This window comes from Chelonoidis abingdonii, chromosome 1, assembly GCF_003597395.2.
Source record: "Chelonoidis abingdonii isolate Lonesome George chromosome 1, CheloAbing_2.0, whole genome shotgun sequence".
In the NCBI taxonomy this organism is placed as follows: Eukaryota; Metazoa; Chordata; order Testudines; family Testudinidae; genus Chelonoidis; species Chelonoidis abingdonii.
In genome coordinates this window covers 331531920-331554981 of record NC_133769.1, presented here as the reverse complement: position 1 = coordinate 331554981, position 23062 = coordinate 331531920, and the positions used below count along the sequence as shown (strand labels likewise).

The following is a 23062-nucleotide window of genomic DNA, read 5'->3' as shown; positions in this document are numbered from 1 at the left end:
GATCCTGGCATAAAAACTTACTTTAGGGTAGGGCTTGACCACTGGGCTGGATCTTGTTGAAGTGTTTTTTTCTTGAAGATCCTGGGAAAATTTCTTAAACGTGTTATGACAGTTTGGGAATCTATCCGTACAATTTACAAAGTCTTTGTGTGTCGCTGATTGGGCTGTTGGCAGTCAGGCCTAATGGTGGAAGTAAGTTTGACCTACCAGTTAGAGCTGGGTGCAGGGTGAGCAGAGTCCAATAGATAAGCTGAAGGTCATTACTGGAGGAACAGAAGCTGAGTATCAGAACTGGAGTATACACTGGAGTTGTAAGCCAGAGGCAGAACCAGGGATCATATCAGAAATACAGAAGCTGAATGTCAGAACTGGGACAGAGCAGGGGACTGGACTCGATGACCTCTCGAGATTCCTTCCAGTCCTAGAGTCTAGATGAATCTATGAACCGGAGGATCAACCACAGTCAGAAGTGAGAGGCAGAGCTGGGAATCAAAGCCAGAAGTCTGAAGCCATAGGGGAGTAGGGGCTTGAGCAGGAGCTGGGACTGGAACCAGATTGCAGCAGGACTGGAACAGGGGCAAGTGAGGCTGCAGGTATGATATGCATTGAGCAGCTGCAGATCTGCTCTGGCTCCCAGGTTTATAAACAGGGATGCTAAACCAGCAGCCAGTCAGGGGCTGTGGTCATTCTGTCAGCCCCAAAGCCGTGCATCTGGGCTCATTGGTTGCCTAGCTATGAAGTTAGCAGGGAGCAGGTCAGCACCTGATCCTAGCTAGTCTGGTCCTTGGGAGCACTCCTCTACTTTTGGGCTTGCCTTCCAGGAAAGTGGAAAGTGTGTAGGAGGTGCAAGCCATGGACATGAACACTTCTCTAGGCCATATCCCTCCCAGTCAGTCAGATATTGAGTCTTCCCTGGACTCAGCAAAAATCCAGAACCTGCTGGACTATTTATTCCTCTTGGCCCTGCATAGTTTTGGTTGGACGGGGAGGATTAGTGTTGTGTGGGAAGGGATTCTTGATTAAAGGTTTCGGGAGAGATATGTGAAACATGGGGTGGACTTTAAGCGATTCTGGTAGCTGCAATCAAAAGTCCGCTGGCTTAAGTTGTTCTGTGATTACTAATGGCCCCAAGTACTTGTGGTCCAGCTTCACAGATGGACAGGTGAATCGCAGGTTTTGGTTGGACACCAAAACTTATCCCCTACCTTGAGGTTGGGAATTGGCTGACTCTGTTTGTTGGCATGGTGCTTGTATGCTGTCTTAGCCTCTTCTAACTGGTGCCTGAGTCTTTTGATGTTCAGTAGAACCACAGAGATACGAACATCTCAGGAATGGAGGTTGTTCGTAACTATGAAATGTTTGTAACCCTGAACAAAACATTATAATTTTTCTTTCAAAAGTTTACAACTGAACATTGACTTAATACAGCTTTGAAACTTTACTATGCAGAAGAAAAATTCTGCTTTCCCTTTATTTTTTTAGTAGTTTACATTTAACACAGTACTGTACTGTATTTGCTTCTTCTTTCTTTTTTTCTTTTTTGGTCTCTGCAGCTGCCTGATTGTGTACTTCTGGTTCCAAATGTAGTGTGTGGTTGACTGGTCAGTACATAACTCTGGTGTTCTAACTCCGAGATTCACTTATACTTGTTGGATATGTGCAGTGAGGTCAACAATGGAGAGCATTGGCAAATCTAGTGGGATTTTGGAGTAATACCAAGGGTGAAATCCATAATTTGCAAAGAAAATGGTCTGCTGAGTTTGCGGTGTGTATGGAGTTGTTGAATGTAAATTCTACATGGGAAATGAGTGCTAGTTAATCATCCTGGTGGTAGTTTAGAAAGCAGAGCAGGTATTGTTCCAGGACCTCACTGAGTCTCTTTGCCTGACCATTAGTACTAGGGTGATAGGCCGTCAACTTCAAGGTTTGCTGCCCAGGAGGCAGAGAAATTCCTGCTAAAAGTGGGAAACGAACTGGGACTCCTGGTTGGATACAACACTTGTCTTTCACCTTCACTGGTTGCCCACATTGTGTTGGAACAGATGAGCTGTTTCCTGGGCAGTGGGAAGGGCATGACGGAATATAAAATGTGCCATCTTCATCGGGTGATTGATTACTACTGGAATTGTGTTGTACCCTTGGGAGGATGGTAGCTCCGCAGTGAAGGCCCAAGGCTCAACATGATGGCCCAAGGCTGAGGTTTTTAATAATCTCAATTTAAATAGTTCAAGCTCTCCTGTTAGAAGATTCAGCCTGACAACATTTTCTTAAAAAAATAAATACTATGTTGTCCCAATATTTAATCAATATATTTTCTTTCCTAACAATGTCGTTGAGAAAAAATAAAACAATGAAGTTATGCTGTGACACTTATACCTCAGTTTAAGTAATCTAATAGTAAAATTTTGGAAACTTCTACCTGTGTAAGATTTACTACTACTATTAATGTTTCGTGATAAACAAAAATCCAGTATCATATTCAAACCGTAATAATTTTTAAATGAATATCTATAAAACATCTAAACAACTCCACATAGCTAGAAATTTTAAATATATAATGTTAGCATATAATCTCTATCATTAAGAGATGTCAAGAACAGCCAAGATTGTTTTAAAAAAATCATTCAAACTGCAACTGAATAGTTATTCTATAATTCATCCACAAAAATGGCATAATCATCCTTCTTTTTTATTACTTCAGTGCTTTATATACAACACTTTGGCATCATATTCAAAACAATGTCAGTAAGCATATTTAAATTCTCGTTCTACACCTTGTGTTTTAGGGCTGGGTTTTCAGTTACCCTAAAACCCTTTACAAGAGTGTGTTAGTATAAATTAAAACCAGCTCCTTGGTGTGTAACACTAGCAGGAGTACAAGTATTACAACTAAACAAGAGTACCAGGTCAGAGGCTGAACATGCCAGGCCCTTTCAAATGCCAGGAGCTGGGGAAAAGTAACAGATAAAGGAATTTGGGGAGAAATTTTGTCTTTACGTAGACACAACTTACTGTATTTATGTATGCTGAGAGAACTCCCATGTGTAATATTGAATTGGGATTTTGTAAACAGGAGTTTAAGGGGAAGAGAATTTATTTGTCTGCTATATTTAGCCTTGGCCTAAGCAACTGTAACTTTAGTAAAAGACACATGCTACAGATGGAATGTTTTGTGTTTGTGCCAGTTTGTTTTGCATGTTTTTTTAAATTACTTGAAGCAGTTGGAAGGTAAACATGATGTGTGTAAACTGAACCTAAAAGTGAAATGAAAATGGCTTTTCATAAGGTCATTTTTTAACTGGGAAAACAATTCAGTTTGTAAAGTAAGTGTGTGTGTGTGTGTGTAATGTGCTACAGTCATAATGAAATCCAAGAAACATTAGTGCATTCACCTTTGAAAAAAGAAAGTAGTCTGTAGACTAGTTTAAAATCAATGTCTCTTGAAAGAGTCTATTATGAGACTAATTCTGATTTTTCATTGGTATTTAAATAAATAGCTATCTCCTTAAATGGATTCTGAAATCTCTTCATGTTTCTGTCTTTTGAATCAAAGGTTTCATAAGTACTGAACAGGAGATTCAAAACCAGAATCTGAGGAAAACCTACATCTTGAAACATATTTCTATGAACAGGTGGCTTCCCTTATCCTGTTCCACATATTGTACACACCAGTTGCAATTGGTCTAACTTTACCTTCATGAGATCATCTTTACTAAAACAAAACAAAAAGTTTCAACAAACAACAACAAAGTGCTACCACCCTCAAATTAAACACTCCAGGCTCAATCCTACTTCCCATGGATTCTCTGTTCCTTTCCATGGCATTCACACCGAAAGACAAATATAATACTTTTCTGATCGCTGAAAGTGTCAGTCACTTTTTAATATTAAAATATTTTGAGCCATACTCAATATAAAAAATACATAAGCCTTCCCTTAATTTTATTGTCCAAAGATTTGATATTACTTATTATTTTCTATTACTGTTAATTATATGAATGTGTTAGTGTTACATTTTGTTTGTTAAACACTTTTGTTAGGTGATACTTGTAGTGTAGTGGTTATCCAAAAATAAAAACTAAGTTCCAGATCACCATTGTAAATTTTGTAATAATGGTAATTCTCCAAGATTAATTCCAATTTCCTTAGTGTGAAGGTCATGAAGTATTGCTTGATTGGTCTCAGAAAATGAAAGATGAAAAGTGGAAAATACAAGGAAAGTGATTTCAGTGAGAAGAATAGCATTACTTTGAGACAAAGTACATGTATTACGGTCTTGCAGTTAACCTTAGGCTCCCAGCCTCTTGATACAGGCCAGCTGTGGCCTGATTGGGGCATGGTCCAGCTGCAGCCACTTCCCAATCAGCCCAGCTTAGCAGCTCCTAGCCACAACCTTTCCCCAGGGCTGTTTTAAACACATCAAGGTAGAAGTGGGGTAACCACCCTGCTCCAGATTACATGAAAGTAAGATACAAAATTACAGTTCCTTTTCGTGTATATGCTTCTGACAAATTGGGGGCTATGGTTTGCGAATATGTACCTTTCTTAAAAAGTGGAAAACTATAGATCATAGTCCCTACTCAGTTTTCTGTACATAGTTTTAAAAAATTAAGTCTTTAAGAAGACTGGAATGCTTTGTTAGAATAAAGTGTAAATTAATTACTTTTATGTATATTGTGCAACGTGGCAATGAGAAATGAAATATGGTGCTTCACAAAAATAACGTCTATGAAATATGTATAGAAAACAGCAAATGTGGCAAGTGTTTAGTTATTTTTATAACATATAAATGATGTTTTGTATTAAAATGAAGGAAATTCACAAACAAAGCTTTATTTAATGTTAGTTAACTTTATGTTCATCAAGAAACTAAGCCATATAAAATTAGGATGTTCAAAGTTAAGAATTAAAAAGGATTAAAAGGTTGCAAAGTCAAGCATTCTCGAGTTCAGAAATGCCAGAATGCATGTTGCCCATGCAACCTTTATTTGGCATTATGATGCAGCCTTGAATTACATGCATACATACTACTTGTGAAAAGTCTGGTGTAAGAGACTTGCCCAGCATTACATGGAAACTTGGTGGCAGAGGAAGGGATGGACTCCAAGTCTCCAGGGCAACTAACCACAAGACCATCCTTTTTCTTCCTGCAATGCACTGCTTCATTCCCTGCAGACTTTCCAATTTCTGCAACAAATGAGGCAGGGGGTCCCACACACAGCAGACTCTTTTACTACACAACTTTAATTCATTCCCAGAGCAGATTCATCCTGTGCACTGAATGACGCAAGGGTCTTGTGGGGAAAATATGGGATAATTTACTTAAAGACTGTATTGTAATGCATACTCAAAAGGGGGACAAAATAAGGTTGCATGAATGTTTGTTCTGGCATTTCCTAATTTGACAGTGCTTGACTTCGTAGAATCGTAGGACTGAAAGGAACCTCGAGAGGTTATCTAGTCCAGTCCCTAGCACTCATGGTATGACTAAATATTATCTAGACTTTTTGACTTGTTAATTATTTGTAATCCTTAACTTTGTTTTTCTAAATTTTTTATGGTTTAGTTTATTGTTCTGAGCACCATTAATTAACATTAAACAAAATTTTTGTTTGTCAATATTATACTAATATGCATCAATTTAAAGTAAGTCTGTACAGGGTTATTGAACATGTAAAATTCTTTTTATTGGCTAAAGCGGACATCTATATTTCTAAAGAATAAACTTTAAAAAACCAAATGCATCTAAAAGGGCCAGATCTTGCTGCCTTTCTCAGTGGGACTTTTGTTATTGATTTAAATGGGACCAGGATTAGGCACAAAGTACGAAAAATAATAATGAAGAACAAAATGTGAAAGACACACTTATGTTGTATTAAATATGAAGTAGGTCTTTTGCAGAAGAGAATCTGATGTCATCTGCTAAAACCAAGAACTGTTTACAGAAGATTTTCTAAACAAAACTTTTAGAAAGGAGCATGAAAATAATGTTTAATGTACCATATCTTTTTCTTTTAAAAATCTAGAATATAGCACAGGCAGTCTTAATTTTGGCATTTCCTAACACATAAGTGCTTGACTTTGCAACCTTAGTAACATTATTTTAATACATTTTAAATGTAATTTTCTCAGTTTTTTTAAAAAAAGAAGTCAGAAAATAGAAATTCCAACATGTGGCATCAAATGACATCCACATGGATTATCATCAGGGTTAGAATCCTTAGATTCACTGTACAGACTTCTACCATTTGAGCTAAGGGATTATCTGATAACAGTAGCAGTTTATCACCCTCTACGTGGACCAGTCCTAGAGGAGGATGGGATATTTTACCAGTGATTTCACAGATATTTGCTGATGGCAGAGGAATGATGACACATGAAACTTAGGTTCCATTCCAGGATCTGGAGGGGACTGTGCTCTAGCAAGCACAAACTCTTCTACCTGTTCCCTCCAAAGGTGACCCCTTTTGCCCCATCATCTCCAACCTTTCCATGTTCCTGTCCTGTCCCTTTTCTACCCTTGGCTTCTCATACAAGTCCCATTCTCATTACTTACCCAGTCCCTATGTCCACTTCTCAGGCTTCTCCTACCAGTTGCAATCTACTTGCCAAGCCAGTCCCAGTTTCCCTCCCTCCTAGCTCTTCATCCACTTTGTCTGTCTGCCTCAGCGTATGTTCTCCATTGCCACTGGTTCCCATCCGCAGTGTCCCTCCCTGTGTTCCTCGTCCAACTCCAGGGTTGTTCTCCCTGTCTTATCTAGCTTCTTGACCCAATCTCTGTCCAGACAGTCCCAGATATTCCCCACACACTGACTCCTCATCATATCTGTCTTCTCCCTCCCCCATCTTCTTTTCCCTATCCCACTGGTTCTAAGTCCAATTTCCCTGCCCAACCAGTTCTACTCTCTCCCTAGCTCCTCATCCAATCTTAGTCTTCCCCCCACTTCCTGGAACCCAGCCTCCTGCCCCCACCTCCAGCTCTTAATCCCAGTCTCTTTACCCCTTCAATTCCAATCTCAACCCCACCCGAGTTCTCAATTCCAGTTTCCCACTCCTTTCCCCTCACACCAGCCTCAATCTTTACCCCCACCCCCAGGCTAATTGTCCAGATTTACTGCATTTGAATCAGGCAGCTGCCTCCTCCACATTGCCTGGGCCCCAGTGGGGAGGAGGGGAGGAGGCGAGAATCGCTGAGAGCATGGAGATACAGTCTGCCTGCTTCCATTTGTGTTGCCCAGCTCCATTCCTGCCCAGAGTCTGGAGTTGTAATTGCAGGGAAAACCTTGCTTGGCCCCTTTCCGGAGGTTGGTGTTGGAAGCTAGGCTGTACCATCTAGTGATAAGAGCTTGTGGCCAAGGTTCTAGGGGGTACAGGATTATCAGAAGTCTTTCTGATGCCCTGGAAGGCTCAATGTTGACATCTTAAATCTGTGTTTCCTTCTTCCTCCCAGGCTGTTGAATCTCATAGTCAACTGGACCAACCTTCCTCATCACTTTGAATGGGCCCTGCCACTGGGCCAGTGGTTTAGACTTGGAGGTCTGGAGTAGCAACAGCATCCTATCACCTGGCTCAGAAGTTTGCAACTGGGCTCCCTAGTTGTAGGTGCGTTTCTGTGTTTGCTGGGCTTTCAAAAGGTTTTTCTTGGTGAAGCCCCTTAGCGTTTTCAGTCTCTCTCGCAGTTGAAGCACGTACGACACTGAGCCCAGGACTCTTGTTCTTTCCAGGCTTCCCAGAGGAGGTCAAAAATCCCCCTGTGCTGTCTCCCATAAAGAAGCTCAAAGGAAGAAAACCTGGTGGAGGCTTAGGGGACCTCCTCGATGGAAAACAGTAATGATGATAGTAGTCAGTCCCAGTGCTGGAGGTCTGAATCAACAAACTTTCTCAACATGGCCTTCAGAATCCCATTGAATCACTCCACCAGCCTGTCTGACTGTGGATGGTAGATGGAGATCTTGAGGATCTGAATGCTTAGTGATTTGCACAGCTGCTGCATCATTGTAGATTAGAAGTTGGACCCCTGGTCTGTCAATATTTCTTTTGGTATTCTGACCCTTGTGAAGACCCTCATGAGTCCATTTGTTATGGTGGGGCATTTGCAGTGCATGGCATAATTGACTGTCATTAATGTGTGATGGTATCCTGACATGTTCTTTTCGAGGGGACCCACTGGATCCATCCCTACTTGTTCGAAGGGTATGCCCACCACTGGGAACAGAATCAAGAGGGCTTTTGGCATACCTTTGGATCTTGCCAGTTAGCATTTGGGGCATGAGGCACAGAAATCACAGACCTCTTTGTGGATCTCTGTCCAGAAGAACCTAAGGGCCACACTCTCCAACATCTTTTCCCTCCCCAAGTGCTCTGCACATGGCACCAAATGGGCCAGTTAGAGAAGCCTATGGTGGAACTTTCTGTGCACCGGTAGCTTTCTCCATATCTCTCAGGGCTGGGTAGATCTCTTGTCACCTAGTAGAGCCACTCATTCCAGAGCTTGAAGGGATCCATGGCTTTTACCATTGGACATTGCCCTCCTATTGGAGATGATTACTTGCTCCAAGGTCTGGCTCAGAATCTGGTCCTCTCTCTATTCCTGTATGAAGTCCTCATTTTCTGTTAGTCAACCAATGCTTAGTTCTTTAGGTATCTCTGAGCTAGCATAGTGTCGAGTTGGTATTCTTCCACCTTATCCTAGTCCATAATCCCCTTCATTTTGGGGTCTGAGCTGGTCTTAATCAAAGGGCCTTTTTCCCACTGCTGTGGGAGCCCTCAGACCATCTCCAATCCTATCCCAGTATCACTGGGTAGGCCAGAGTGGCTGCTAAGCTGACCTGGTACATCTCAGCATGGCCTCCTATTTCCAGCTGCACTTTTGTTGCGGGATCGGTTTGCATGTCCCCCTGGATGCGGGGCGATGGTGATGGAAAAGAAGGCATTTGCCAAGTCCACCACTACATGCCACTGCCCCACTCATGTCGCAAGACGCTCCATGATGGAGACCATGTTGGGAACTGCCGCCGTTAGAGTTGGGGTGACCCTGTTCAGATTGCGATAGTCAACCGTCATGCACCAGGTTCCGTCCTTTTTGCGGACTGGCCAAATGGGGCAGTTAAACACGCTCATGGGGGGGCGAATGATGTCCGCCTGGAGCAATCCCTTAACAGTGGCGGTTATTTCCTCGTGCCCACCAGGTATCCGAGACTGTTTGGTATTGACTACCATGGTAGGGATTGGAAGCATTACGGAGTCCCACCACGGATGCCCGTGCAGCATGGTTACAGCCGCTCGGACATACAGCAGGCGCCCAAAGGAAAAGGGTCCCCACTGAGTTTCTATGGTCTGTCCTCGGAGGAGGTCTATGCCCAATATGTATTCGTGAATGGTGACTTGCATGGGGGGGGGCTTTCCCGATGGCCAGCCTTAACTGCATTGTCACGGCCCGAACATCCGCCCCCGAGGCCATTCACCAATACCGACTGGCCTCGACAGGGCAGGGTGCCATGCAGTATGGTCACCTCTGCTCCGGTATCCACAAAGGCCATTGCTTGTTGTTGTTGCCCCCCGCTAGGCCTGTAGATGTCTACTGGAACATAAGGACGGTGGTCCCCCACTACAAACCGTCTTACCTCCAAGGTCGGGGGCGAGGAGGACCCACTACCCTGTCAATATTGAGCGGGTAGCTTCCGGTGGGGCAGATGGCTAAGGTCTCGGGGGGGGGGGGAGCACCTTTTTTGGGGCCCTCTTTACTCAGGCCTTCCACCCTTTTCCATTTGGTGCGGCTGTTCCGGCTTGAGCGTAACCAGGCGCGTAAACTCAGCACTGGTTCCCATCTACTTTTTCTTAAAGGACCTCGCCTTCAGACAAATCTTTGAACCATATATTGCAGTACCTCTCTTTGCTTTCACATACCTGCCACAGGTGTTTGAGTATTTTCTCTACTCAATTTCTGTCTAGTATGCATCATTGAGCTGCGCGATTCACCCATCCCTGATGGCCGGCCAACATCAGGGATATTTTGCTCATGTAAGTGGGGCAAAATTTGTTACCGCAGAGCGGGTTACAGATCGCTTATGCGAGTCAGCATCCACAATTTCAGCCCTTTTCAAGTCACTCAAGCAAATTGCAGATGAGCATTTCCCAGGCTAGTAAGAGATAGGACTAACCCTCTGGGATAGAAGTCATCACTCAAACAATGTAGTTTAAGCCTGCACCTGCTCCTTACCGCATGTGATTTAAAACAAGATGGGATACATTTCATCATATTCATAGTGAGATGTCAAGAACAACGTTTAAACACGTTGTGCTGTTTTAATTTATAATTAATTACTAACTATTATAAAAGATGTTTATCATAGAGAATGTTAACAGTTAATAAAGATGTTGACTAGATAGATATTAGATTTCCATTGAAATTATATAGCGTTGAATAAATATTTCATTTTAAATTAGCAATGGGTTAGTAAGAAGCTAAAGATTTTATAATCCCTGATTTTAATCTTGCAAGGGTGAGTAAACGGAAATGTTAGTGCCTTCCCGGACCTACTAGGTGAGCCCATTTTATTGTACATCCGAATTCTTATGTTGGTAGCAGTAAGTGCCAAAGTGTGGAGTCGATGCCTAACAATTATTAACTGCCATGTCTAGTCAAAGATAAATAGCTGTTGCCTGTTGCCAGTGAAATAGGGATGATGTAAAACATGCGCCAACATGGAACAGAATTTCTTTCCAGTTGAAAAATTATCCAGGGCCATAAAATACCTTTCACTCCAGATCTGAAAGTGGTAGAAAAGTTACATGTTGCATCGTGGGAGGAGATTGATTATAATTAATTCAGCAGTCTGTGTTGTTTCAGATCTCTAAGGTAAGTTATGAAAAGTCCTTTTGATTTGTTTTGATATAGGTATTGTAATAGAAAGAGAGAGTTTTTTGTACTGACAGTTTTTGGATCTGTTCAGATTATCTTCCATCTATTTGTATGACATTCTCAGCTGTTGCTGTCCTAATTTAAGATCATGTTTCTATGTGTTTACTTTAAGAGCCAAAGTTAAAGTGTTGATTTTTAATATATAATTATAAAAATATTGAAACATTTAAATTTACAGACTACAATAGGATTGTTTGTGGAAATAGTTAAATTCAGTAGTGTATTGCGTTTTATATGCTTTTGTTTATGTAATACTAAAAAGATAATTTTGTAACATTTTTTGAGTTTATATAATGTAATCTCAGCAGTGAGAGAGCCTGTAGTATATAGAGTGAATTCATTCTTTGTACATCTAGCACAGATCCAAGACTTAATCCAGTCCAGAATGGGGTCTTTACTCCCATTTTTCCCTCTCTCTCTCCCTACTACATAGGGTGTGGGGATCAAAGGGAGGGAGTCAGAAGGAGCTGCCATGAACAAATTCTGATCACATGAGGGAGAAATCAGGGATAGTTCTTGGACACCACCACCACAGCCATCTTGAGTTAAATAGCAACCAGTGACCTACATTAGAAGTAAAAGGCTCTAAATCAGTGGTCACCAATCGGTAGATCGCAATCAACTGGTCAATTGCGGAGCCTCTGACAGTCAATCTTGGTCACAGAGTACAGTTGCCAACCCTCCTGCAGCCAAACTGGGAGATAGGCTGCTAACAGTCCGGTGGTGCAGCAGGACTAAGGCAGGTTCCCTGCCTGCCCTGGCCTCATGCCTCTCCCAGAAGTGTCCTGCATGTCCAGCAGCGGCTCCTGGGGGGAGGAAGGGGCAAAGGGTCTCAGCATGCTGCCCTCACCCTCAGGCACCACCCTCACCGCTCCTATTGGCCGGGAACGGGGAACCGTGGCAAATGGGAGCTGCGGGGGTGGTGTCTGTGGACGGGGACAGCATGCGGAGCCACCTGCCTATCCCCCACCAGGAGCCACTGCTGAACATGCCAGCCGCTTCTGGGAGCAGCACAGGGCCAGGGCAAGCTGGGAGCCTGCTTTAGCCCTGCTGCACTGCCACCTGACGTAAGCGGCACTCAGCTAGAGCCCGCACCTCACCCCCCTCCTGCACTCCAACCCTCTGCCCAGCCCCGAACCCCCTTTTGCACCCCAACTCACTACCCCAGCCCTGAGCCCCCCTGCACCCAAACTCCCTCTCAGAGCCTGCACTCTGCACCCCAACCCCCAGCCCTAAGGCCCCTCATGCATCCCACACCCTGCACCCCCTCCTGCATCCCAACTTCCTGCCTCAGCCCGTACTCCATCCTGCATCCCAACCCCCTACCCTCAAGTTCATCCTGGAACCTCTCCCACACTCCTAACCCCTTGGCCCCATCCCAGATCCCACATCCCCTCCCACATCCCAACTTCCTGTCCCAGCCTGGTGAAAGTGAGTGAGGATGGGGAAGAACATGTGATGGAGGGAGGGGGGATGGAGTGAGTGGGGTGGGGGCTCAGAGAAGGGGCAGAGCAGGGGCATAGCCTTGGGGAAGGGGCAGAGCAGGGGGCAGGGCAAGGGTATTTGGGTTTGTGTGATTACTGTTATTTCTACATTTTCTTTCAGGTAAATCCTGAGTTGCACTTAAATTCAAAAAGTGATCTTGTGTTTAAAAAGGTTGGAGACTGCTGCTCCAAATTCTGTAATTACTTAAATCTGATATTAGTGAGTGCCATTTTAATAAATGTGTTAAATGACAGGTAGATTTGTAATAAATATGTGATTTTGGCCACTGTTGACTTCTTCAAACCCTTAAACATCTCTTTTGCAAAGAATTCAGTAATTCTGCAAATAAATATGAGTAATATTTCACAGAAGAAAGTTGGATGGGGGAAAGTAGATTATATTTTGCAGTTTACTTCTCAAAATACTCTGCTGTCCCCACCAGTGCCTCCTGTCAGCCACTGCTTTCCCCTCCCCGTTTGCTTCTCCCTGACCTCTGACAGTTATAACCCAACATCCACATCCCATCTCCCATTTCTCATCCTTCTGTGTTTTAAGTCAGGCTGTTTCCTCCTCCTTGTGGCTGCTTGGGCACCAGCAGGGGTTCACTGAGAGCACAGGAGAGACAGTCTCCCTGCTCTCACTTCTGGTGTCCAGCACTGATCAGTACAGAGCATCGATTGCATGGAAAATCTTGCTCAGCCCTCTACATCACCAGCTGGGATTCTGTTCAGTCACTCTGTGGGGATGGCACACGTAGTTTGGTCAGTATATAGAAGCTGTTAGGGGCTGAATCATGCTTAGTGCAGATGAAATCTTTGGACAATTTAGCAGCAAAACTCTGACAAATCTCTACTGAGCGATTTGCAGACTGAGACTTTTTCAAAGGCTCGTGAACTGGTGATAGTTAGTTTTAAATAGGAACAGCAAAAGGCACATCCCTGGCAAAGCAGCAACTGCCAAATTTCAAGTCTCTGCTCCAGAACAAGGAGGCATTAGAGCTTCTTAAAAATATTCTTATAGCTAATTTAGCATGGGTAAAACAATTTTTTTTCTTATCTTCATTCTTAAAAATGGCTCAAACATTTTTTGCTGAAACTTTCCAAGACAAGTCAGTATGAGGCAGAAGCTTGGTATGGAAAATTTCAGCCCAAATGGTTTCAGTTTGACAAAGTTATAAACAACTGAAAACAGGATCTTGAGACTTGTCAAGCAACCTTAACTACAAGCTTTACTACCTGTGCTACCTATAATATGTACAAAATACATTATACTACTTCTGACAGTATATTAGGGGACTGCATTTACATTTCCGTCATTGGGCAAAAAAGGATTTCTTCGTCCTTTTGTTTTCCTTACTAGTTTTCTTCTTGTTTGGATTGTTGATTATATCTGAAGTAAAGAATATATTGGGGAAACATAAATAATATTTCATAACTAATTTTGTAGCTTCCATGTATTAATAGCACATCAGAAAGAAAATTACTTAAATGTTTGATTTATTTAGATCAAGATTATACAAGTGTAACTCATCTGATCAAATACTTACACATGTATTCCTGCTGAAGTGGTTGCCCATGGGACTGTAGGTTCAATCTAGTCTATAATTTTTAAACAATATATTATTTGTGTTTAGCTGAATGTGTACTGATTGCTCTAGCAGAATGCTTGTCCACTTCAATAATTATTAGAATCAATATTGTATTTCCTGCCTTTCATATCTGTGCAGTCATTACAGGAGGATTGTTGACGTGTGTGATACAATAGCCTATTTGGTTAACTGTTACAAAATGTAATTCAGATTGGCTTGGATCTGAGCACTGTGGAGTGAAAAATGACGGAAAACTCAAACAAAGAGTACTAATTAAATGCAGTCCAGCTGAGAGGACATTTATATTTGGATACTGCAGGAATTAATCATTCTTATTTAACATTTTCATTAATGAACTGGAAGTGAAGGTAAACTACAGGTTATCTGTGAATTTCAGTGATGGAGGGTGTTGTAAATATCAGTGATTACAAAGAAATAATAGAAATGGGCCTACAAAGGTTAGAAATGTGGGCAGAAATTAAAATGGTATTAAGCAAGGAAAAATGGAAACAATACAAGTGGAGGAAGGTGTCTAAAACACATATCACTAATGGGAAAGTAACACGTAGAATGTACTAATATCAAAAGATACAAAAGTCATAAAGGAGAGCAGATTTGATCTGAGCTTGTGGTCTGGGATGGTAGAAAGAAAAACCAATGTAATGTCTAGCTGTATGCACAGAGGCATCATGTTGCACAATAGGTAGGTGATAAGCACTTTTTAGGGTTTGTCTACACTGCATCTGGGAGTGAGCCTCACAGTCCAGGCCCACAGACCTGTGTTAGCTGAGCTTGTGCTAGAGTATTGAAAATGGCTGTGTAGACATTTCTTTGATGTTGTGGCTAAGGCTGTAGCTAAGGCTGTCAAGCACTAGTACAAGCCCTGCTAATGCGAGTCGGTGGCTCTGGACTGGGAGACTCTCTCTGAGATTCAGTGTAGACTTACCATATAAGTTTCTATGAGAAAGACTCTAGAATATTTTACGCTATGTTTTGGCCACCTCAATATCACAAACATTTAAAAGATGGAGGGTAATACTAAAAGAGCAACAAAATTATCCAGGATTAGAAGGATTTATTTATGAGGAAAAATTAAGAAGTAAGTATGATAGTATATCCTTGTTCTTCAAGTATGTACCAATATGGATGCCACTACAGGTGCCCATGTGCCTTATTATGTGTAAGATCAGATTCTTTTGAATATCAGTGTCCTTTTGGGCTACACGTGCACTCAGTGCCACCTCGTGCTTCCATAGAAGAGGCATAAAAGACAGACTGGCCACGACACTCCCTTAGTTCCTTCTTACTCCAGAAGATGGAACCCAGCAAGTGTCCATGTCTTTACTTCATAGAGCTTCAAACTTGTTCTTTTCCACTAAATTAGTGAAGAAATATGGCCTTCATCCTTCCATTTTTTCTTCTTCAATTTGGATATTAAAAAAGTGTGTGTGTGTGTGTGTGTGTCTATATATATATATATATATATATATAAATCAGTGAACTTTCTCATGAAAGCCTATTACAAAAAGAAGTGATTTCATTGCTTCATTTGCAAGCCATTGAGGAGGTTTCAGGGAAGAGACTTCTACTCCCTAAATTTCCTTATCCCAGAGAAGAAAAGAGGGTGTTCACTCTATCCTGGACCAGAGGAAACTGAACAAATATATATGCCACCTCAGATTCAGGATGGAAATGCTTGACTTCATCATTCCACCTCAGCAGGTTCAAAACTTGTTCGTGGTTCTCAGCTTGCAATACACATACTTCTACGCAATCATCCACTCAGCTCACAGAAAGGACCTGAGATTCATAGTAAGACTAAATCACTACCAGTACAAGATGCTTCTATTTGGATTTTACACAGCACTGAGAATCTTCACAAAATGACTAGTGGTGGTTCAACTCCCAAACTCCCCAGACCTGATTTCATAACATCACAGTTAGGTACGCCAGACCCAAAGTCCCTACATCTAACAGCCTCAGTGTTGGCTGGTTAAGTACCACAGAGAGATATTGCTCTAAATAAATCCAGCAGATCCTGATACAGAAAGGCTTATTTGTTAAAATGGAAAAGGTTCTTGATATGGGCAGTTGAATATGACCTGGACTCAATGCAGGCTTCTGTACCATAGCTCCTTAACTACTTGCTGCATCTGAAACATTCCAGCCTTTTGTTTAGCTACATTAAGAGTCACCTTGCATTGATTTTGGTGTGCCATCTGCCTGTCCAGTCAGGCTTGGTCTTGGGGAGGAGGGATAGCTCAGTGGTTTGAGCATTAGCCTGCTAAACCCAGGGTTGTGAATTCAATACTTGAAGGGGCCATTTAGGGATCTGGGGCAAAAGTCTGCCAGGGGGTTAGACAAGATGATCTACTGAGGTCCTTTCCAATCCTGATATTCTATGATTCTCCCATCCAATGGTATTTAAGTTCCTCAAAGATTTGTTATACACTCAGCCGCTGGTGAGAGAACCTACTCTTGCCAGGGACCTCAACATTATGCTGCAGAGACTAATGGAGCCTCCCTTTGAGCCCCTTTCAGAATGCTCCTTACATCATCTCATTCTGAAGATCATTTTCCTAGTTGCTATCAGTTCAGCCAGGACAGAGAGGCTGAGCATGAAGCACTCATGGCTGGCTCTCCCTACTGCCATTTCATAAACACAACATGATGGTGCAGACACCTCACTTCAAATTCATTGCCAGGGTGGTCTTAGAAATTCTGTCTTAATCAGTCAATTTGCCTGTCATCTTCCCAAAGCTCCAGGCTAATTTATGACAGAAGATATATACACTGGAAATATCCACTATGCTAGTTTACTACACTGACAGGACCAAGCTATTCAGACTGTCTTCTAAGGCCAGGCCATCATACTGGATTTCCAAATGGGTAACACAGTGCATCTCAAGCAAAGTTCCAAACATCAGTGCTCATTCCACCAGAGCTCAAGCAACGTCTTCTCCCAGATTCTGGAACTTGCTAATTTCTGAGTCACACAAGGTGATGTGGAATAACCCACTGACTTTTGTCAAACATTATTCGTTGAACTTAGCTGCCAGGGCAGATGCCAAGTTTGAGAGAGCAGTACTACAATCACTGTTCAGCTAATGCAGCTGATACTTCTCATCTCATCATCCAGAAGGGGTACTGCTTACAGTTACCTACACTCTAACACATATTCAAAAAGAAAAGAATGATTAATTACCATAAAGTAACTGTGGTTCTTCAAGAGGTTATGCGTGTGGATCCTGCTGCAGCTTGCCCTCCATCCCTGCTTTTAGAATCCTCAGCTAACATGTGCTTCCAATTGTGAGGGAAATGAGAGAGGATTGTGGCCGCTTTGCCCTTTGTGCCCTTACTTGTAAGAACGAGGAGACATAAGATGTATGCACAGACCCAACAGGCACAGCTATGCAAAAGAATCTGATCTTGCATAGCACCTACAGTGGAATCCACACTGACAAGCGCATCCCAAAGAACAACCGTTACAGTTGTAGTAATTGTAGTAATTGTTCTATTAGTTATGGCTAAGAAGAGGCATGATACAAATATATTATAATTTAACATTGTACAAGGAGGGAATAACTAAGAATAATGGAATGAAAAGGAAAATTTAGGTTGTATATTTAGAAATATATATATTTACTACAGCAAAAAAATTAGGTAATTTATTGTAAGAAATCTGGCAGTGACATTGTAAGAAACATTGTATATTTAGAAATATATATATTTAGAACATTGTATATTAGAAATATATATATTTACCACAGCAAAAAAATTAGGTAATTTATTGTAAGAAATCTGGCAGTGACATTGTAAGAAATCTGGCAGTGACATACCCTGCAAATATTAGAGAGGTGATAATTCTTTAACATCTCTAATTTCTATGACTAAACTTATGGTAAGTAAAATTGACTGATCTACCATTTTTTAAACACAGCAGGTGCACTGGTTTCCCAGTAATGTAAATAGCCCATTATATCCATTCACTGTCAGCAATTGTTTTAAACCTGACTGCAATGCCATATGCTGGTAGGCTTGGGACAAGTCTTATTTCATAAACTTCAGTCCCTCTTCCAGTTTTGCAAATAAATCTTATATTTTAGGAATTGAATATTGATCCACTTCCAGCCAGGAGTATATGACTTTATAGTCCCCGGAAATTCTTATGTTGCCATTGCCCTTTGGGATACATACAATTGATGCAGCCCATCCCTAGAACTCCAAAGGTAAAATTGTGCCCCGCTTTTGTAGTTCATCCAGATGCTTTTCCACAGGCTGTTGCAGAATGGCATGCCAACTGTTGGCAGCTGTTATCAAGCGGAGTGCCCCAAGGGTCGGTCCTGGGGCCGGTTTTGTTCAATATCTTCATTAATGATCTGGAGGATGATGTGGACTGCACCCTCAGCAAGTTTGCACGTCGCACTAAACTGGGAGGAGTGGTTAGAATACGGTGGAGGTAGATAGCATACAGAAGGACCTAGACTAATTAGAGGATTGGGCCAAAAGAAATCTCATGAGGTTCAACAAAGACAAAGTGCTGGTCCTCATGCACTGCTACGACTAGGACTGAATGGCTAGGCACAGTTCCCTGCAAGAAAAGAACCTAGGTTGGTGGATGAGTGGATATGAGTCGAACAGTGTGCCCTTGTTGCCAAGAAGCTAACGGGCATTTTAGGCTGTATAAGTAGGGACATTTCCAGCAGAATCACAGGACATGATCATTTCCTCTATTTGACCATTGGTGAGGCCCTAACTGGAGTACTGTGTCCGTTTTTGGCCCCATACTATCAGAAGGGTTTGAAAACATGGAAAGAATCCAGCGGAGCGGCAACAAAAATGATTAGGGATCTGAACAACACTGACTTATGGGAGGCTGAAGACAGTGATTGTGTTCATGCAGAAGAGAAAAGTAGGGGATTTGATAGCTGCTTTCACTACCTGAAGAGGGGTCCAAAGAGAGGTGGATCAGACTTTCTCGAGCTAGTACCAGATGCAGAACAAAGGAGTAATGGTCCTCCCCAGCGCAGATCAGGTGATATTTAGAAGACAATCTTTGGTCAGCCATAGAGGTGGTAGTACACTGAATGAGTACCTGAGGATGGGAATTTCGTAGGGGATTTTAGGTCCCGGCTTGACACACGGCGGATGATAGATGGGACTTCCCTGAGTCCTGTCAACTTGGAAGGATTGGCTAATGATCTTCTGAGATCCTTGAATCTAACTGTATTATATTTGGATCTATGTTCTAGGGCCTAGTCCTCAGGAATTTTCGTCAATGGCTTATCGAAATAACCAAGCCTTGGTGGTTGTTTTTTTTTACCCAAAACCCCATACTCTAAGTAAATAGAGGCTTTTTTTTAATTTCAGCTCTCCCACTCCCCATGAGTGGTATGTGGTGTACCACCAACACCTGTCCAATTTAAGCTTACATTAGCTTTTTTTGTTGTTTGTTTTTGGCTTCTATCAGCAGGTGTCTCAATTTCTTCAGTTGCAATTAACTGTAATAGTGAAACAGATATCTTCCAGTTGTTTTCATTCTGGCCACCACAACTACCTGAGTCCATCAGCCCCAGGCTACCGGTCTCGCAAGCAGGAAGCTGCCGTTGGGTTTGAGATTTGTTTATTTCATTTTAATTTTTAATATTTGTTTTTATTTTTTTTTTTTATATTATACCAAATCAATTGAACTACCTATACAAAACAGTTATAAATTGGAATAACAATTAAATAATACCAATTTAAATCCATTACCAATGTATACAGTCTAAAATATAAAATTAATAATTAAATATATTATATTACATGCAAAATATGCTTTAATATGTATTAAAATATGTAATATTTGCAATATTTCAGAATTATGGTTTATAATATTCAAAGTTGAAATGTTTCAAGTTAATTACATCATTTCATAATGACCATGACAACTTATGACATGATATAGTCAAATATTTGACTCATTGTATACATTATTAAAGAGTAATTATCAGTGGTTCAACTGTCAAACAGGGAGCATGTATCTGTGTGGTTTCACAAGAATTTGTCCTGGGTCTGTACTATTCAAATTTTAATAAATGACTTGATAAATGGAGTGGAAAGTGTATTTATTAAAATTTCTGGATGACACCAAGCTGAGAGGGATTGGAAGCATTTGGAGGACAGGATGAATTCAAAAGACGTTGAATAAATTGGGAGAATTTGGTTTGGAAATGAACAAGATGAAATTCAGTGAAGACAAGTGCAAAGTACTACATTTAGGAAGGAAAAGTCAAGTGCACAAAAACAAAATGAGGGTAATAATTGGCTAGCCTTCAATTCCTGCAGCAGAGGATACAGCCCTGAGTGAACCAGGACTAGGACCATCTTCAGTGCTAAAAGAGCACTGGTATAGACTGCTGTACCAAGAGCACCATATACTTAAGCGGTACTCCTAGAAGAGGTCTATTTCTCCTCACTTCTTCCCATCTTAGAACAAAGAGTCCTCTCTTTTGAGGTCAGTCAACAGCACCATAGAAAGACCCTATCAGCTTTCCCTAAACAACTCAGTATCTATTGTCTCATCGAGAATGGCACTGGACTGGCTAGTTCTAAACAAGTTAGACGTATTCCTATGGTGTAACATCCTGGCTCCATTGGGATAGTGGGGTCCACCATTTCATGAATCAAGATGCCAGTGTCCACTGCACTCACGAAAGAAAAAGAGGTAATTCTCCCCATCTGTGTTTTTGGACAGATGACCTACACCGGAGTACCAGGAAAAAACAAAAATAGAGCCACAACGTTGCCTTGTATCATCACCAGAGGACCTCTCATGTTCCTCACCTGATGAAGTAATATCTTTGGAACCAGTAATAGTACCAAATGATTAAGTCATTCTAGGAGCTCCTTGTGAGGATTGCCAAAATTCTGGCAATAGAGATGTTGGTCACATTGGAGAAATCTCCAAAGTGTTTGACACCTTGCCAGTTTCTGTTCCAGGCAACATCACCCTTCTGATAAATGAGGGACTTGTTGAACTGGCTAAGGCCTTGTCACAGATGCCTGCCACAATAACACTGTGACCCTAAGAGCATCTCAAGGCCAAAGGGCAAGGGGCTCCCTGGTATCTAGTAGTGAGTTTCAGATGGCTTGACCAGTGTACTCATTGGTGTCATGATCTGTATCTAAAAGGTGTTATGCAATATATCATTGGAAAACTAATGACACACTAGTGATTAATATAATTGTGGAATGTGTGTATTAATATTATATGTTGAGTTATCTACATTCTCTGATATTATGTTTTAAAGTCTGTATTTGAACGAAGTAGAGAACAAGTCTGCCCAAGTCTTCAGTACAAATGAAGCAGGGTTAAGCACTGGCAATGAAATTGCAATTTACATATGCAGTAAACAAAATTATCAAAGCGCACAAGATAGTTGGGGAGTTAGCTTGTCCAGATCACAAAGGACTATGTATTTGTTTGTCTGACCAGCTTGGTCCTCATGCAAAGGTAACATAGGCATATTTACATGCAAGGTAAACAAAGCCATCATGAATGCAAGTGGGGAAAGATGACCTCTTAACAGTCTTGCTAGGTGATGGAGACAGCACTGCCAAGAAGCCTGCCTACCTATTGAATCAATGTCAATGACTTTTGAGAAAGAGGGTTTTCAAAGGTTTACTGGACTATAAAGGAAGGGGCAGAGAACTCCTAATTTATTCATCACTTGAGGTACTACATAGATCGTAGAAAGATGGGTTCTTCAACCAAGGGGATTGAAGTCCCTGGAAATTAATTTTAGGTGAGAAACCTGCTTAGGCAAAGATTGTAACTGGCTGAAATTAAGTTTTAGTCTGAGAATACCCTTTTTTGTTTGTAACCCTTTCTAATGTTTATTCCTTCTACTTGGTATCACTTAACCTATTAATATTGTTTAATAAATGTATTTTACTTTTCACTATAAACCAAATCAGTGCTTTGATTAAAAGAGTGTTTAACTCTAGTAAAGTAGTAAGCTGCAGATGTACTATTTCTTTAAAGGAATCTGCAAACTTAATAACCTCTCTATGTGCACTAGGAGAGGCCTGGACGCTACCGGGCAGACAATTTGGGAGAAATTTGGAGGAGAGGATTGGGCTCTACATAAGGTAATTGGGTGATCAAAGCTAGAGTGGGGCTTTTGGAATTGTAGGCAGGCAGCTGGGATCAGAGTGCTGAACTGCAGCTGCAAAGCACAAAGACACTCAAGGGACTACATGCTTGTCTGTTGACTGTTGGTGTCTGGGCTGTGAGCCACAGCAGCAAAACATTTACAGCACCCATGGTTACAGGGCAGATTGTGATACAACCCCTTACTGGTCTGGATTGCACAGATGCTGGCCACAATAACACCACTGCAAAACAGGTAGGAAAGCAGTATTGGGTCCCTCCAATGAGGATTCAGTACTTCTGTATTTACCCTAACCCCAAGATCTTTAGTCATGTTAGCAGTACAAGAAAAATCTAAGTTGAGTCAGAGTACCCCTAAGGACAAGAATCCCAAAAGACTTGACCTATTTTGCAGAAAATTGTTGTCAGGAATAAGGCCCTGTAGGTGTGCCTGCTTAGGCCTGGTCTACACTGCGCGTTTAAACCGATTTTAGAAGCGTTAAACTGATTTAACCCTGCACCTGTCCAACAACGAGGACCTTTATATCGATATAAAGGGCTTTTTAAACTGGTTTCTGTACTCCTCCCCGACGAGACGAGTAGCGCTGAAATTGGTATTGCCATGTCAGATTAGGGTTAGTGTGGCTGCAAATCGACGGTATTGGCCTCTGGGTGGTATCCCACAGTGCACCACTGTGACTGCTCTGGAAAGCAATCTGAACTCTGATGCACTGGCCAGGTAGACAGGAAAAGCCCCGTGAACTTTTGAATTTCATTTCCTGTTTGGCCAGCGTGAAGAGCTCACCAGCACAGGTGACCACGCAGAGCTCATCAGCACAGGTAACAATGCAGTCTTCGGAGAATCGAAAAAGAGCTCCAGCATGGACCGCACGGGAGGTACTGGATCTGATAGCTATATGGGGAGAGGATTCTG

The 23062-nt window shown here is 41.8% G+C and overlaps 1 long non-coding RNA gene across 3 annotated transcripts in view; it reads left to right on the top strand.

The window, feature by feature from the left end:
• LOC116820618 (uncharacterized) overlaps positions 1–23062 on the top strand; it is a 62621-nt gene that overhangs the window by 10454 nt on the left and 29105 nt on the right. Inside the window, exon 1 of one of the 3 annotated variants that reach the window (XR_012655278.1) lies at positions 10763–10858. The exons of 1 other annotated variant lie outside the window; for it this stretch is intronic. This is a non-coding gene — a long non-coding RNA (uncharacterized LOC116820618). Of the gene's footprint in view, positions 1–10762; positions 10859–11897; positions 11989–23062 lie in introns of those variants that run through there. One more of the 3 variants, XR_012655279.1, reaches the window with a different exon arrangement.